The sequence below is a fragment of the Callorhinus ursinus genome, unplaced genomic scaffold, assembly GCF_003265705.2.
Source record: "Callorhinus ursinus isolate GAN/ISIS: 27379988/994484 unplaced genomic scaffold, GSC_fseal_2.0 scaffold8, whole genome shotgun sequence".
In the NCBI taxonomy this organism is placed as follows: Eukaryota; Metazoa; Chordata; class Mammalia; order Carnivora; family Otariidae; genus Callorhinus; species Callorhinus ursinus.
Window position 1 is genome coordinate 33,270,943 of NW_027397070.1, and position 13,344 is coordinate 33,284,286.

The 13,344-nt window shown below is 40.3% G+C and overlaps 1 protein-coding gene across 5 annotated transcripts in view; it reads left to right on the top strand.

Annotated features, from left to right (window-relative positions):
- DAAM1 (dishevelled associated activator of morphogenesis 1) overlaps window positions 1-13,344 on the top strand; it is a 164,812-nt gene that overhangs the window by 24,866 nt on the left and 126,602 nt on the right. Inside the window, exon 2 of one of the 5 annotated variants that reach the window (XM_073895289.1) lies at window positions 5,321-5,445. The exons of 3 other annotated variants lie outside the window; for them this stretch is intronic. The gene's annotated coding sequence lies outside the window, so the exon portion shown is untranslated. Of the gene's footprint in view, window positions 1-211; window positions 231-5,320; window positions 5,446-13,344 lie in introns of those variants that run through there. One more of the 5 variants, XM_073895290.1, reaches the window with a different exon arrangement.

Consider the following 13,344-nt stretch of genomic DNA (forward strand, 5'->3'; position numbering starts at 1 on the left):
CACAACTCTGAGATTAAGAGTCGCATGCTCTTCTCACTGAGCCAGCCAGGCGCCCCTACTCCTAGAACATTTTCAGCACTCCAGAAAGGAACTCCAAAGGCATTAGCAGTCATCCGTGACTGCAGTCATCCTGCTCCTGCCCCCAGCCTCACCCCCACTCCCATCTCCACCCCAGGCCGCCAAGAATCTGCTTTCTGTCTACACGGATTGGCCTATGCTGGACATTCAGTGTAAATGGAGTCATACAATATGTGGCCATTGGCCTATTCTGGACATTTAATGTAAATGGAGTCATACAATATGTGGCCATTGGCCTATTCTGGATATTCAATGTAAATGGAGTCATACAATATGTGGCCTTCTGTGACGGGCTTCTTTCCCTTAGAATCAAGTTTCCAAAAGTTCATCTGTGTCATATAGCATGTATCAGTACAACACTTCTTTTTGTTGCCAAATAATATTTCATTTTATGGGTATACCACATTTTGTTTATTCGTGGACATTTTGGTTGTTCCATTCTTTGGTTATTATGAAGAATGCTGCTGTCATTATTTGTGTACAAGTTTTTGAGTGAACGTATGTTTTCAGTTTTCTTGGGTAAATACCTAAGTATAGAATTGCTGGGTCATATGGAGACTCTATGTTTAACTTTTTTTTTTTTTTTAAAGATTTTATTTATTTATTTGACAGAGACAGTGAGAGCAGGAATACAAGCAGGGGCGGTGGGAGAGGGAGAAGCAGGCTTCCCGCTGAGCAGGGAGCCCGATGTGGGACTTGATCCCAGGACCCTGGGATCATGACCTGAGCCGAAGGCAGACGCTTAACGACTGAGCCACCCAGGCGCCCCTCTATGTTTAACATTTTGAGGAACTGCCAAATTGTTTTCCAAAGTGACTGTACCATTTTATATTTCCACCAGCAATGAATGAGGGTTCCAATTTCTTTACATCTCAGGTGTTTCTTAAATACTCTATTTTTGTTGTGTTTATGGAATGCTTCCTCTCATCTTGGTGGGTATGGGAACAGGGAGCTGAATGATAATTTTGGAGGAAATGAAACAAATGAAAATCAAATAAATTATTTTCAGATTGGCTCAGTGTAGTTCTGGAAACCTTTCAGCCCTGAGCCTACAAACCTTCCTGTTTGACTGGATATGACATTACCAGGAATTTTACTTTCCTGCTTTTATTCTCCCTGAGGAGAAAAAAGAAATATGTCTTTTCCTCAGCTAGACATGGAAGGTTCAAACAAACATAAAAGACCCCTGAGTTATTAACAATTCCACTGGAACATGTACTTGGTTTATGCCCAGAATAGTTTCTCTCCATTCATTCTCTTGGTGCTTCCTCTGTGCTGTTCTCCACCGGAGCGTAACCTTAGAGCTGAATCAAGGTTTGTTCAGTTGGTGTTTGGAAAAGAAACGGTGACTGGATGCTGGTCAGCTGGCTCGGGGCCACTGGCAGGCCTGCCCTAGACCATGCTTTCTGCAGGCCGCAGTATCTCAGGCTTGTTACAGGCCTGCACCAGGCATTGGTTGCATTTGCCATGTCTGAGCTCAGGATGAGAAGACCTTTCATAATCCACTGTGGTCTTGAACAGGCAAGTTCAGAGATCCTGAAAATGACCCAGGACACCAGCCAAAGACAAGATCCTAGATCCCTTGCTCTGTGTGGGACCTGGGGAGTAGGCAGGGAAGGGAACAACAAGAAATGGAGAAATGAAATGTCCTTTCTTAGTCCTGGTACATAGATATAACTCCCACTGCCTTCTGGCCACTCTTGGTTACTTTGGGTTGTATGTTGGCAGTACATAGTCAGATTCCTGCAGCAAAGAAGGCCTGCCTCTGATGACTGCCCTTCTCGTATTCCCTCATTTTTATTCTTGCAGGATAGAACTTTATGAATGATGTTTGCAAGCATAGCTTGCCTCTAGATTTTCATTCCTACACCCAGTGTGAGCCTCTGTCACTCTCCTTGTGACACAGGGAGGGTCGGGAAGGTGAGTATTTGTCCCTGGGGCCTCTCCAGCCCTGTTTTCGCTGGTCTGCTCCTCCGAGCTCTGTCTGGTCATACGTCTTCTGACTTGCCGGAATCTCTCCCTGAAATGACCCACTCCAATCAGGATAGGACCTCCTGTTCCCGTCTGCTCTCCATTAAAAACTGCCCACCTCGGGCACGTGCATTCAAGGTCCTGTGTTATCTCTGTCAAGTCAGTATCTTGCTTTCATTAAAATGAGGTTGACCTTGTTGAGTGTGTGTGTGGGGGGGGTGATTTTTGGACAGCTGCCTATAAATAGTGTAATAAATTACACCCCTGCAGATTGCCTATGCATTTTATTATGCCTATATTTCAGAGATTAGGCCCCCTCAAAAAAGGTTTTAAGTACAACTATTTCAAGGGTCAATTTCATATCACTGTGAAGTATTTATTGGTATACTTTGAGATTAGAGTAACAGTTGATGTGTTTTCTGTTAGCTACGCCTCTATGTAATTTCTGTAATCTGTGTATTTGACTTAGTTACTTCAATTGGAACTGTAAAGAGTTGAATTCTAAATATATACACATACATTTCTTTTGACTTATTATGGTCCACCCATGCTTTGACTGGATTGAGAGTTCATAACACCATCCCACACTCCCCCAAATAGGAGTTTCCTGCAGTTCAAACAATTTTAAAACAGATCTTTTTTCATCTGGCATCGTGTTTGACCTGGTCTTGGGAGAGAGAGAACTGTCTGAAAAAGGCTGGTTCTCATGTGGGTGGGGGTGGAAAACTGGTTCTTCCTAATCTGTACATGGGCCTTTTTTGTTGCTGGCCACCGTGAACTCAGAGGCAGCCTGTCTGACCTGCTGGGTCTCAGGTCTAGCTTCCTGTGAGTGTCCGTGACTGACTTCTAAGGCATCAGTCACCATAACACTTCATACAGCTACATTCAACTTGAGTACTGTGAGTGGATTTATCTACATTACAGTTTATCCAATATAAGTCCAGTATTATTTGATAAAGGAAAATTGTCCTTTCATGTCTTTGTGATATCTTCAGTGGGCTTCTGACTATATCAGTGTGGTTTGTAACTGAAGTTACGAGAAGTCTGAGATTGATTCTTCTAAATAAAACATGTCCCATGCTGTCCAAAATGGTAGCAACTAGCCATTTGGGGCTATTTAATTTATAGTTAGTTAAAATTAAATTAAAAGTTGAGTTCATCATTCATACTAGCCACATTTCAGACCTTCATTAGCCACATATGTCTGGTGGCTACTCTCTTGGACAGTGCAGAGATAGAGCATGTCCATCATCACGGAAAGTTGGCTGACTATAGACTTTTCTCTGTCTAAAAGGTCCAAGCATGATATTAATCACAGCAAAGAGAAAGCTTTGCTTAGGTGAATTCAGGTGCTGGTAAATTGTTGCTGCCTATTCCTAGCCTAAAATGAGAGAAGTAACAGAATGTGTCATTCATGCTTCAGTTGTTTCTGCGCAGTGTTTCCTTGCAATGGTTCAGTTTCCAAAGGGCAGACTTGTTCATATTCCAATGCATGTTAGACTTTCTGAAACAGTATAAATAATTACTGTCTACCATCTCTTCCATTAGAACTGATACTTCTAGGGGCACCTGGCTGGCTCAGTCTGTAGAGCATGGGTCCCTTGATCTCTGGGTTGTAAGTTCATGCCCCACATTGGGTGTAGAGATTACTTTAACGTAGCATCTTTAGTTAATTAATTTAAATAACATCTTAAAAAAAAAAAACACAACACCTGATACCTCTAATTCTGTGTCCAGGAGTGAGAGGAGGGTAATTAAAATGTTTCCTAATGGCCATGAATGTTTCCTAAAGGCACATGAATGTATGAGTTTCATTTTAGGCAGGCTTTGTCTTTTGGGAGATTAGGTTTCATTTTGGTTTAAATTTATGTCTATTGACTTTTAGTTCTTTGGAGATATTTTTTAAGACTGGGTATTTGTTAACTATATTTATCTACCTTGAAATTTGTATTCACAAGTTATAAATTTATGACCAGAAGATTTGGGCACAAGTCTTCCACTCCCTCACCCTACCACCAGTGACTATTGAGTTGTTGGTGCTTTTGTGTAACTGACATCCAAGGATTGAGACTACATATAAGCCATAGAACGTAGGCACACAACATGTTAGCTCTCCAGGAAGGTTCTGGTAAATGGACAGAGGAGTGGCAATTAACTGAAAGACCTTTCCTAGCCAATGTAAGCATTCTTTTTTTAACTTCATTACCTTGAATAATTCTCAGTGGCTTAAGAATATATAACTGTTCTTTCTAATGTGGGCATTTGGTGGTGATGGTGTGTACATCAAAATTATACCTAAATTCCTCTTAGGCCAAGGGTGTGATACTGAAGAGGAATTTCACACTCTCTATCACCAGCACGCACCCTCTCTCCAACACCATCAACAGCCTATCTTCAGAAACCTTGTATGTGAGGTTATATGAATTTTTATAAATAGTATTTTCCTGAGGGCTGGAAAAAACTCCATAGCAATTAGCCACTTGTTGGCATAACCGTTGCCGTGCTGTGGTGTGAGTATCCTGGTTATTGTTCTCTGCTGTCTTCTGGGACAAGCAAGAGCACTTTTTATTCTTGTTCAGCACTTCAAGAAGCAGCTTTTATATTCTCTCTTTTCTGAAGAATTACTCATTTTCTTTATTCTTTTATTATGTTTCATGCCTGGTTAGAATTGGTAGCACTTTTTTTTTTAATTTTCTTTAAGCCCATGATAAATTTATATGTAAACTATGATAGAATACTCCTTCCTCCAAGAGTAAAACTTGAGACAAAGTCTAGAAAATTGGAATTTCTACTCTTCAGAACTGATCTTAGGTCTAGTAAAAAATTAGTGTCAATGTCTTTCTTATGTTCATGAACATATAAACACATGATGTTTAGTTTGAACATGAACTTGGCTGCCGTGTTCTGATGCACTGAGTGCTTACTCTGGCTTCTTGTTCTCAGGGTCCTGCTTTCCTAGGATTCCTTAGGTGTCCGCTCCTTTGCCTCAGGGACTGTACTACTACATCTAGCCATGCTTTTATTCATTTTTAACTCTGATCTAGTATCTTGCTCCAAATGCATACATTTACCTTGGCTGGGTGCTAGCCATAGATTGTGTTTGGACCCAAGAGTGATTCCTGTGTTTTTTGAAAACACAGATTTTCCAGAATGGCGTCTGTATTACTCATCATGGAGCCACATTGAAAAGTATTGTCTTGGATTTAGTTCTTGATTTTAAGCATTTGATCCACATTTCAAGGCCTCTCCTTCTGTGGTTTTGTTTTACCAGAGGCTTCTGGCAGGAGATAGAATGATCTGAAGAAGATATCCATGGAAGTCAAAGAACTGATGGCTCTATTTTCTGGACATCATAGAACTTAACTAAATTTTAAGCTCCTGGAAGGCAAGGGCAGTGTATCTATTACCTGTACTTAGCCTATAAGTATTTAATCTATAGCACTTAACTTATAATTGGCTGATTAATTAACTCTAGAGCAAACATGCTCAATGTGGGGTTTTTTTGTTTTGTTTTTCATTTTCTTTAACATTTAAGGTACTAAAATTGAATATTCTATATTAAAGATGTTTGCCTAGTTTTGAACAATGATCTGGTTAATTACATGGTTTCTTTATTAAGCATACTCATTGTTTCCAGTAATACTTATTATGAGTCTATTAATGATAATTAATAGCTTTCATGAAGAAGCCAAAAATTGAATGTGGTTAGTGAAGCAACACTGATGAAACTATTTTTACCTCTAACACAGTAGGACTTGGCTGTCTCTTTCTTTGCCATTCATTGCTTCTCCTCTCCACCTTACTCCACAGATTTGTTTAGCCCTCTTTCTTCCATTTAGTTCCCTTGGAACTAAAAATAGTGGCTCTAGGATTCTGGATTTGTCATGGTGTGCAAGTAGAGTGCTGTGTTTGGTGGGCAGAGATCAGAGCCCGTCCGTGGGCCAGCATTGCCACTGCTAGCTCTGTGATTCTGGGCAAGGTTTGATCTAACTACCTCTTTTGTAAAATGAGTATTATGATGCCTGGCTTCCCTGCCTACTTAGAGGGAACTTGTGAAGATCAGTGGAGAGATAGTACGTGGGATCATTTTGCACAGTACTATAAAATGTAAGCTCTCACTACTAAAAAGAGTAGTAAATTGCCTGTGTTTGTCCATAGGTTGATATTTATGCTCACTGAACCCTCTTATTCATGAATGTGTTAAGAAACACAAGCCTTATGGCATTGGGGCAAATAAAAAAAAAGTGCAAGGAATCCAGTGGGACATAGGCTCAAAATGTATTTTAATTGCCTGATGATGCTTTTGCATTTGAATGATCAACTTGGTACTTATTATTTTCCAGTAGTTGAGAATGGAACTTGAGACATTTTTCACTGGAGTCCATTTGGTAGACTGCCCTTGGGGACACTCAACTTGGTAGAACAGTATTGAACTAATGCCTGCTTCCTTGGTGTGCTGTTCTCTGGGCCGACTTGGTTTGTACCCCTGGAAGATCATAGAGAAGCCACCAAGCAGGACCAAATATGCTACTTCTTTATCCTTTTTCTTTTAGCTGATGCATCAGCATTACTTTGATTGTAAGCAAGAGAAACTAAACTTGAGCCAAAAAGGAAAAAAAAAAGTTGCCTGAAGAATATGAGGTAGCCCTTGTACCTGTAAGAAAGCTGGAGAGACTTAGAATTTTGAGGAGAAAGTCTACTTCATCTATCCTAGGTCTTTGTTCAGCATTGGCACATTTTTGGCAGGGTTAGAGGGGTAGCAAGTGTGACCCCAAGAGTGCAAGGAGAAGGGGTAGGTGATTCCCTATAAAATCCATATGCCAGACAGGCAAAAACAACACTAGATTTCAGCAGGATTCTCAGTTCTCTGAAATAGGGGGGCAACTTAACATGCTTTTGTCTATGTATCTGCCAGCATGGGTTAAACCCCCCTTTATTAACAAGAGAAATAGAAATTGAGAAAGATCAAAGAAGGAAGGATCTTCATTAGATTGGGAGGCATTTGTCCTGAAAATACAGTACAAGGGCTTTTTCCCTAGAATCTAGGAATGGGCTATGGTACTCAATAGCAATAGCATCCCTGGATCATTTTACATTGGGTGGCGCTGCCCAACTCCACTAACAAAGTACAGTGTGAATGGTGACCCTGGGGTTATACAAAGTCATGGTCTTCGGTCATGTCTCTGTCAGATTCTTTTCTCACTTCTGCATTTTAATAAAAAGTGTTCAGTCTAGGTCCAGTGTTTCCAGTGAAACAGCTAACTACTCTTGAGTCAAAATATTCATTTCTCCATGGTTTAATTAATATATGGTATACCTTTAAAATAATTCTCTTAGGGCGCCTGGGTGGCTCAGTTGGTTAAACAACTGCCTTCGGCTCAGGTCATGATCCTGGAGTCCCTGGATCGAGTCCCACATTGGGCTCCCTGCTCGGCGGGGAGTCTGCTTCTCCCTCTGACCCTCCCCCCTCTCATGTGCTCTCTCTCTCATTCTCTCTCTCTCAAATAAATAAAATCTTAAAAAAAAATAAATAAAATAAAATAGTTCTCTTATGTTCTAATTTTAGCTTCTAATTCTTAATACAGACTCTATTGTAAATACAGTGGGTACTTTAGAAAGTGAACCACCACAGAAATGGGTTTACAGATGAGCAGGAAAGGTGTGGTGTACCTGTCATTTCCTTCCTTCTGTCCCACACTCCCAAAAATGTGCTTTCAGTGAAAAAGGGGCAAGTCTGACTCTCCATCATAGACCACCTATGTAGGTCACCTTTTTGTTTGCTTCCATTGTTTAACTGAGACAACTGGCTGTGAGATTGTGAGATCTACTTTTGTGTGAATGTCCTGAAGGACTTGTTTGGGATGGCCAGGTATCAGAGGTGTGCTTTGCAAATTTAATTTGTCACAACTCTGAACATCCCTGTAAGTGTTCATTCTATGCTGCATAAAGTATGCAAAAAAAAGGGGGGGGGAGGGTTTGGATGTAGGCCTGGATTTTTGGGACAGGTTATCTGTAACAACATCCTTGTGTAGATTTCCACGGCGTCCCAGACCAGATCTGGTGCTGCTGAACATGAATAGGAAAAATTGTTCACACTGTAAGTTCTTCCACTAAAACTTGACTCTTCTTGAGGGCAGAGATGGGGTCTTGTTTTCTGTCCTACCATCACTGCTGGGCACCCATAAGCACGCCCAGGACTATCAAATGGGTGGTACTCATAGCTCCAAAGGCAGGGTGTCACGGTGGGACTCAGTGACTTCTTCTGCCCAGTCATTACCCCTAAGCTCTATCTTTGCTTTGTACTGAAATAGTCCAGGTGGGACTGTTGTTCCCACGTGACCAAAGGGACGTACTCTTATGCCGCCTTTCTGCTCTTATATAGTGAAAAGGGCTCCTTTGGTACTCCATTTCTTTATTTTTGCACTACCATTGTATTTCTATAATTTTAAATAGTGTGGAGAAAAGAAGTAAGACCCATCTTTTTCTACTTGCCATTGGGGAAAAGATTGATCTCAGCTGGAGGCAGCATGGAGCATAGGATCTGGTTACTAGTAGATACCCTTTAAATATTTTTTGAAGAAGTGCTGGAATTACATGTCAACCCATACATTGTGTTTTGTTTTGTTTTGTTTTTTAAACACCCCCCCTTTTTTTTTCAGTTAAGGGGGCGGGGGGGGGACACCCTAGGCAGTGATACTGAAATCTTTTAAATTTGTGGCATGATAGGAGAATGTAACCACAGTGTCAACATTCTGTCATCTTCTATTCATCTTTCTTTATGGAAAAAAAATAATTATAGTGGTTCTCACTGACACAATTCCAAGGATTTAATGTTTCCCATGACATAGATATTAAGATGTTTTACCTAGAGATAGTATCAGCTTCTCATAGAATTTAAAATGACATTCTTGCCCATTATTTTCCTTTGTGTTCCCTTGCCCCCAAGAAAACTAGAGGAAGGAGAAATTGATTTTTTACTATTGGTCGAATATGGTTTAGAGCATCACTTGACTTTATAATATCTGGAAATTCACTTAATTCAAACTGTTTTGTCTTCCCACACATTTGAAATGAACACTAACAGGAAAATACCTCTGTAGAGGCAGAAGGGTTATTTTTAGATTGTGCTCCTATATTTGGGCTTCATTACTCAGATTTTTTTCCCCTAGGGCCAGGGTCATATTTATGTGTGCTATGCTTGATGGCTTTTCCTTACTCTTGTCTTTACTCAAGAACCACCTGGAGGCCAGCACACTCAGTACACATGTCATTTTGTAATCTGAATAAGTCCTGTCTTCCTTGCCTGCCTTTTCCCACTGTCCTTCCCTTAAGTGTTGTAGATCAAAAGGTTACTTTGTTTTAGACTTACCTCTGGTTTTAAGTAATTTATTTCTCCTAGTTACAAGTGGCAGTCCATTGGTAGAATGAATACTCTCCATTTTTCTCCTCTGAATTCTAAAACACCTTAATTTTTTATTGATTTTTTTAAAGTTATATTACATTTAGAAAATGTTAGAGAAGTCATCTAATAAATTTTTTAAAATGAAGGTTAGATTATGAATATTGTAGCTGTGATGAGCCAGCAAGTATTGAAACTAAAGTTCCTCCCAGGGTGTTTCTTTAGTTTGTGCCGTTTTGCCCAACCTGACATGTCAACTGTGGAAGTTACTGATTTAACATGTTTAGTAATGACACTCTTGGTTCTCACTGAGCAGAGGATGCTTTTTGTAGTTTGTTTTCCATTATATTTGGAAGAAATCTTCCTGACACCACTGTATCATTTAGATTTTGATTTTGGTGAGTTGTAGGTTTGATTTTTGTGAGTTTGATTTAGAAACTCACTTTACGTGGCTCTTAAAGGGAGGTAAAACCAAGAATAAAAAACATGCAAATAAGATGAAAAGGAACTTTTCATTTACTTGTGACCTATCCTGGCTCTTTGTATATTCATTCTGCTCTCATTTTGAAGTAAATAAAGTAGAAAGATTTCACTTTTTTTTTTTTTAACCTTTCCACAGGGGTCAACAGTAATAGTCATAGGTTCTAGGAACTTGCTAAGAGTGCATAAGTTTGCATAAAAGCTGCTTGATTAAACTTCTTGGTTGAAATTCAAAGGAAGGAGGCTTAACCCCACCATGTGGGTCAGCTTCTGTTCTTAGAAAATCCTCAGAGACCCTTCAGCAAAGCCATGGCTCTGGATGGTGGTTTCCATCCTAGTAGGTGGCCATGGCTATTTATCCTGCCTATAAATAGTTCACTAGGTTGAAATGAATGCCAAATAAGTTTCTCTCCCTGTCGCCCATTTTAATAGTAGAATGTATGAGATAATGGAACAGCAGTGGGGTAAATTTAGTGCTGTCAGCTTACTGGTATAAGCCTTAGTGGATTTAGAAATTTAAGGCCCATCATTAACTCTCTTTCCCTTACAAATAGAATTTCAGCTGAGATGTAGATGAGGCAAACCACATGACAAATCCATTATTTCTCTGTAAAAGAGCAGGTATCTGGATGGGCCTCTTACCACTTCCTTACAAATAGGTCTCCAGTGGGGCCATAGTGGAACTAGACTTAGGTAGCCTTTTCAACTGGAAGTCTGACTGGGGTAGTACAGTGACTAGTGTAACTGGAAACAAACATGGCAGCTAAGCACGCACAGGGGTGACAATGACATGGGGCTGAGAGGACTTTTTTTCAAATAAGCGTCCCCTTACCCGGGGAGGTAGTAGTGTTCCACAGGGTAACACGGAGCCTCTTCCTGGGCCTGCATTTCTTTCTATCCAAGCAAATATACGTTTGTAAAACAAAACAGATATTAAATTGACCAGAGGCTTCCAAGTCATGTGAATTTAAGAAGCATTATTCTATGGCATGTGGGACTCCTTCCATCATCCTGTTGACAGAATTTAAAGTTTTCTCTCTTAAACAGCTGTACACTTGCTGTCAACATGTCTTTTGCTGCTTATAATGATGTAGAGGTTAAGACAGATCAAATTCAAATGTTTCTAGCAGATAGGTAATGTAACTGAGCATGGGAAGGAAAGCAGTCATTCACTTTGCATATTAAACACACCAGAATATTCATTTCCATTTGTCTCCCATATTTCTTTGGACATGTGGCTCACTGTCTTCTATTTCCTACTTTTGATAGAAATGAAGCCCAAGAAGTATTTTAAGGAAAAAAAAAAAGAGCAAACAATAATAATGAAAAATGGCAGCTGACTCCTAGCCTCGATGTTGGAGAAAGAGTAGGCAGTGCTGGGACGATGGCAAACTGTGCATCAACTTGTCGTTGCTTGGGAATGAAAGTTCTGTGTTAATAGGATGTCCAGGGGCGCCTGGGTGGCTCAGTCATTAAGCGTCTGCCTTCTGCTCAGGTCATGTCCCAGGGTCCTGGGATCGAGCCCCACATCAGGCTCCCTGCTCAGTGGAAAGCCTGCTTCTCCCTCCCCCACTCCCCCTGCTTGTGTTCCCTCTCTTGCTGTGTCTCTCTCTGTCAAATAAATAAATAAAATCTTTAAAAAAAAATAGAATGTCCAACTATTTGGCAATTAATAAAACTATATTTTAAAACATTATTTTTTTTTAAGGAGACTGTTTGGTCTAGTGGTTAAGAGTTTGGCTCTGGAACCAGACAGCCAGAGTTCAAATCTCAGTTGCACCATTTATCAGCTATGTGACCTTGGGCAATATACTTAATCTTTGAATCTCAGAGCCTCACTGTAAAACAGTGCCAATAATAAAAACCACATCATAGGACTTGATGAGATAGTCCATTGAGAAGAACTCAGTGTCTGGCATATAGTAAGTGCTTAACAAACATTAGCTGCTACCATATTATTAGTCAACACTGAGTAGGTCTAAGAAAGTTTGTTGGTGGACCACCAAAATGCATCTTCTGTTGCTTAGAGACTTTGGAGCTGGACAGTTTTGGATCTAGGTGCTGCTGTTTACTAAATGAGTATTTTTGGGCAAATTATATAACCCCTCTGGGTATTTGTTTCTAATCAATTGTAAGTATGGGAAAATAGGACCTACCTCTGGGTTTAATGAGGATTCAGTGAGGTAAAGCATGTAAGGTGATTGGTGCATTTGATTAGTATATTATTTATTGAGCACCTAGTAAAGTGTCCACCAGCCTGAAGTTTACTACTGTTTTGTTTTGTTATAAGATTTTATTTATTTATTAGAGAGCACGTGTGCAAGAGAGAATGAGAGCAGAAGCAGGGGGAGCTGCAGGCAGAGGGAGAAGCAGGCTCCCCACTGAGCAAGGAGCCCGATGTGGGACTCGATTCCAGCACCCTGGGATCATGACCTGAGCCGAAGGCAGCCGATTAACCAACTGAGCCACCCAGGCATCCCAGGTTACTACTGTTTTATCCCTGCTTTACAGGGGAGAAAACTGATTCTCTTGGGAAGTTGTGTGCTGGTTTTTCTCTGGCTTTGCTGTTGCTTGAAGGTTCATGCTTCAGCATATTTTTCAACACTGCTCTTCTATAGCAGTTCAAGTCTGCTTATAAACATCCATACCATACCTGTCATCACACAGTATTCACCGATGAGCGGGCCTTGTTCTGCAGATCTGTGTATTGTCATGTCTTAGTGAAGGCCAGTTGGTTGTCATGCCTCCAGAATATCTCGTAACTACTCATTCTCCCTAAACTTAGTTGTTTGCTGAGAGTCATGGTTTTATCAGAGCACCTCTGTCTTGGCCTTTCTTCTGAATGCCCTTGACTTCTTTTATTTTTGGATCTAAAAATGGAAAATTGTCTTTTCAGATTCATAAATCCTCTAAAAAAAAAAAGAAGAAGAAGAAAGGGCCTTAACAGAGGAGATTGATTTGGTGGCTATTCAGCAACATGTTGAAATTTTCTGCAGTGAAACAGTCCTCCATTTACTTTTGAGATGGCAAACCAAGCCAAAAGGTGTATCTTTCCAGGCTTTCAAGGAATACTAGATTTTGTCCAAACCAGCCAACTACTTCGAAAGATTTCTGGTGGGGACATCCACACAGCTGGTACTCAGAGGAGGTGAGGAGACAGACCTCATTTCATTGAATGAATAGCCTAGTAGACTTAGGAAAATAGGCTTAATTATGCTTAATAACGGGAAATTCTCTTTCTTAAAAAAAAAAATCCCATTTGAAATGGTCACTTTATGTCTTTCCAATGAGAAGAGCAGTCAGTCTTTTTTGGGAGGGGGGTTGTACGGGGAGAAGGGGGTAATTACTTCCTTAGCAGAAACTGTCTCTAACAAAGTGTTCTTTCTTGGGCTGCTTGGCATTTGAGCTTCAGGTAA